The sequence below is a fragment of the Colobus angolensis genome, unplaced genomic scaffold (assembly GCF_000951035.1).
Source record: "Colobus angolensis palliatus isolate OR3802 unplaced genomic scaffold, Cang.pa_1.0 Scaffold11, whole genome shotgun sequence".
Lineage (NCBI taxonomy): Eukaryota > Metazoa > Chordata > Mammalia > Primates > Cercopithecidae > Colobus > Colobus angolensis.
The window spans coordinates 6620025-6624954 of record NW_012112030.1 but is presented as its reverse complement, the minus strand read 5'-3'; the positions used below and the strand labels follow the sequence as shown (position 1 = coordinate 6624954).

The 4930-nt window shown below is 44.7% G+C and overlaps 1 pseudogene; it reads right to left on the bottom strand.

Annotated features, from left to right (window-relative positions):
- LOC105521410 overlaps positions 1-43 on the bottom strand; it is a 40326-nt pseudogene extending 40283 nt beyond the window's left edge.
- Between the last annotated feature and the right edge of the window lie 4887 nt (positions 44-4930).

The window sequence follows — 4930 nt, the reverse complement described above, 5'->3', positions numbered from 1 at the left end:
GTGCCCCTTTATCTTAATACTCACCATATTCCATGGCAGCCATTGGCGCGTGTCTGTCCATCACACTAGACTTCCTGTGCATGAGGCAGGGATCGTATATTATTACCTTTCTGTCCCCAATGTCTGACCTAGAAGACACTCAGTAAAGGATTACTTAACTAAATCAGTTACTAAGACATTTTAAACTTGTATTAACAAAATTGATTTAATAAGTTTGCCAATGCAGCGTTCATACCACACAGCCTAAATCTCAACCTGCGGATTATCGTGTGTTCTGCTAGATTATCACCTATTAACATTCAGGAGGCACCTAGTATGTGCCAGGCATTACTAACTGCTGGGGACCTAGCAATGACAAAACAACATTCTTTGTTCAAAGAGAAGTTCTAGTATAAAGAGGAATAGAAGGAACAGGCTAGATTGATGAGAGAGCTAAGAAAAGGACAGGCTGCCGTGGGAAGCACCTGGTCTTGCCCGGATGGCACACAGTTAACGAAGTCTGAGTGCTTCGTATAGCGTAAGATCATCTCCTCCAAAGAAGCGAATGAAGCTTTAATTCTCCAGTACCAGAAGTCACCACAAAGGTGCGTACAGCCACATGCTTAGTGTAGGAAGTGAAACCAAACAAACAAACAAACAAGCTCCAACTTCCAGAGGCAACGGTCCAATTATAAAATGCTCCGGCTACATTCAGTTGAAATTCAATTGAAATCCTCTGGCTACGTTCAATTGAAATACTTGAAATTTAAAGTATTCAAGAGGCCAATATTTAAGTGATAAATTAACCCTACCACTTAAAACTAAAGTAGTCTTTGGTTCAAGGGGTAAGGGTATACTACCTTTTACAAATTTATTAGCTCTTAATATTTACATTTAAATATGATAATGACGGTGTAATAATAACTTCACTGAGTAGTTACTATGTGTTAGGCACCAAACTAAGCACTTTACACACACATTTGCACAATCCTGTGAGATGATACTCCACATTCAAGGCAAGGCGTGGCGGCTCATAACTCCTTGTCATCCCATTTCACAAATGAAAGTCAGGTTTATATAAGCTTAAAAACTTGCCCCAAGTGACACAGCTAGTTAGCAAAACCCAAGAAGCCTGACTCCGTAGGCCTTGCTTAAAGAAGTAATATTTATAAACTGTCCAGCACAGCGGTGGTACAAACAAGAGTTTAATAAATGCCTAAGGAGTACTTCATACCCAAAATTGTTTCTCACCAATCAAACTAGACCTACTCTGGTTCTGCATAACCAACTGTCAAATTATTGTTCCATGAAGAAAAGGTGGAATGGGTAGAGATCACAATAGAGTGAATATACTTCATGGCAGGTAGTAACAGGATGTGGCATTTAGGCTATTTCCACATTTGCTTGCATAACACCTTTTTTCACAGTTCTAAAGCACAAGAGCCATTCTAAGTTAAGACATAAAGCCATTCTAAGCTAAGACATATGATCCAGGACTCCAGTACTCCAATTCATTGTGGATCAGTGGGTCTCAACCTTTACAGTATACCAGAACCATCTGGGGGTTTTTAACAGCACTATAGCTGCCCAGGATCCATTCCTGAAGATTCTATTTCAACTGATCTGGAGTAAGCACGCACGCTTTTTTCATAGCCCCCCAGATGCAGCTAGGTTTGCAAACCACTGTCCAAGACGCTCTCACACTTCTGTTCAGTTCAACACACACTCACTGAGATTCTAAGCACTATGAATCGGGCTAAGTTAACAAGTCAGGCTCCACTCCCTAATAATATTGGCAAAGAAACCAATATCATAGATTTATTCCAGTCCAAACCAAATAAACTGCCCGGTGAAAAAAATGCCCTGGTATAGTTTGTCATACAAAACAACTTCCTGTATCTTCCCGGTCAGTAGCCTAGGGACTGACTCTGAGCCATGAGAATTCAGAATCAGGGGAAAATGCCAGTCTGAGGCATCTGCCACACTCCTAGAACACCCCCAAAAGTGCCCAGCTACATTTCACATCCACTGTCCTAACAGGGGTCAAAATAGGGAAAAGCAGTGCAATACAGAAAACAGAGACTGCTGGACATCAAAAGGCTGGGGAATTCCAGTCCTAGCCCTGCTACCAATTGGTCTGGTCACTTCTCTCTGGTCTTGGTGTGGCCAACAGTTACACGAGAGGGTGAGGCATAAAAACACAAATGTTAGGCAAGCTCCAGCATCAAAAATACATAGAAATTAAAAAGCATTAGGGTGGTATCAAAGAATGTATGCCATCAACCAGAAAAGTAACTGAAGTATTTCTTTTCCCATTCTTAAGAAATCAAAAGTGAGGCCGGGCGCGGTGGCTCAAGCCTGTAATCCCAGCACTTTGGGAGGCCGAGACGGGTGGATCACGAGGTCAGGAGATCGAGACCATCCTGGCTAACACGGTGAAACCCCGTCTCTACTAAAAATACAAAAAACTAGCCAGGCGAGGTGGGGGGCCCCTGTAGTCCCAGCTACTCGGGAGGCTGAGGCAGGAGAATGGCGTAAACCCCGGAGGCGGAGCTTGTAGTGAGCTGAGATCCGGCCACTGCACTCCAACCTGGGCGACAGAGCCAGACTCCGTCTCAAAAAAAAAAAAGAAATTAAAAGTGGAAGCAGAAAACTGAGCAATCAGCCTACCAAGTTGACTGGGGCAACAGAATACACTCACGGATTCTGCTCACAACAGCAGAGGTGACAGACCAACAGGAGAACTGCAGAGCGTCCCTCTCTCCTCTGTCCACCCAAGGCATGAGCACGTGAGTGCGTCTACATGCAGCGCCCAGTCTCCTGTTCCACTGACGCCAGCGTCCACTCACCACAAGCCTACTAAGTGCCACATGTGCTCTGATGCTCCCTCATCTCATCACCATAGACATCCCTGCTGGAGCTGAGTATGTGACAGACGAAAATCACAGAGGCCTAGGGAGGTTGAGACCCGCATTCCCACTGCGGTGAGGGCGTGCTTGAGAGGGACCCCACGGCTGGGCTCTCCATGCCGCCCTCCTCAGTGATCACTCCCAGACCAGAGCAGCGAGGGTGGATTGTCTTCCTCTCATTATTTTCAGCCCCTTGGCTGAGCCAGCATTCCCCAGAAAGCTATGGAGTCCTGCCAGCTCTCAGACCACAAAGCCATAAACGCACGGGACACACAGCCCATCTGTCTCTAACGGGTCTTTTACTTGTCACGCTGGTCATTTCTAAGAGAAGATGGGTTAAGAAAGACTTGGCAAGTTACCACAAAATGACCCCTCCACTCCTCCCTGGGGGAAGGCTGACTAGCGAGCAGTCAGGCCGGCTTTCTTCCCCTACTCCCTGCATTCCTGTCCCTAAGGAGCCACAGACAATCCACCAAATATAGGCAGGAGACAGCCGCCTTCTTCCTACAGCTGGAGGGGGGAAGGGTCCTCTCGTGCCTTTCAAACTGCATGAGAACCAAACTGTGAGCTCTACTGACCTGGGCCTCGCCCATGTTGCAGGCATGTACAACACAGGCGCCCAGTGGTATCATCAGGCAGAACTACGAATGTGCTTTCCATCATTTTCACACAATGATTCCAGAACTGCTATCCACACAGCTCCACTTCTCACAAATATGACGTGCTTCAACGATTACACAGCATTTTCACCATGCCTCTCATCTGCTCCTCCCAGCAGCCTTGTGTGATCTCTTGAGTATGCTTCCTCATCTCCATTTCTTAAGAAATGGAGTTTCTGAGGTTATGAAACCACAACTTTCCCAAGAACATCCAGCTAGAATTAGAATCAGGATATGAGGGCTTCTGATTCCAGAACCAGTATTTGTGCCACTGTTCCACATGGGCCCCTCCAGGGATTTCTGCCTGATCTTAAAATGCAGACAAGACAGCAAATCCGTCTCTCTAGAGTCCTGGGGTTCCCTATAGACAAGAAGTAAAACTTCTAACAGAAAGCTTATACTTATTTGGAAGGCTACCTGGGATATTTCTTTTAAGTTAGTTTGTTCATGTTTTGGAAAGATTGTTCCAATAGCAATGTGGGGCATGAAGTGTAGAAAGGATTCCATGATGAGGCAGAGAAACAATTCGGTGGCTCTTACAACAGTTCAAATGAGGCATGAGGTGCAACCAGAAAGGACAGAGGGAAAATGCATTGGAAAGAAATGCAAAATGAAGTCCACTCAGACCCAGGATGGAAAAAAGGGGATTAAGCATGATGGTGGTTTCTAGTTTGAAAGACGGATGAACAAGGATGTCACTAACTACTGCAGAGTGGCATCTGGGGCCTGGGTGCACCAGTTTGTTCAACCATTCACCTGCTGAGCAGTCTCCAGGCTGTTTCCAGTTTCTAGCCTTTATAAATAATGCTGCCATGAACAGACACATAGAGGCTTTTGTGTGAACATAAGTCTTCATTTCTCTGGGATAACTGCCCATGAATGTGAGTGCTGCATCCTATGGCAGTTGCACGTTTAGTTTTTAAGAAACTGCCAAGCTGTTTTCCAGAATGGCTGTACCATCTTCCATTCCCACCAGCCAAGTGTGAGTCATCCCGTTTCCCCGCATCCTCACCAGCATTGGTTTTGTTACTACTTTTTATTTTAGCCATTCTGATAGGTGTATAGTGACGTGGCTTTAGTGTGCATTTTTCTGATGGCTCATGATGTTGAACATCTTTTCATGTGTTTATATGTTACCTGAAATGTCTCTTCAGGTCTTTTATTCATTTTCAAAGTAGATGGTTTGGTTTCACTGCAGAATTTTGATAATTCTTTATAAATTATAGATAGGAGTCCTTTATCAGACATGTGGTTTGCAAAGAGTTTCTCCCAGTTTCTAGCTCCTCTTTTCATCTTTATTTTGCATTTTACATTTTAGTCCACGATCCATTTTGAGGTAATTTTTGTACGAGGTATGAGGTTTGGATCAGAGTTCAGGTTTTT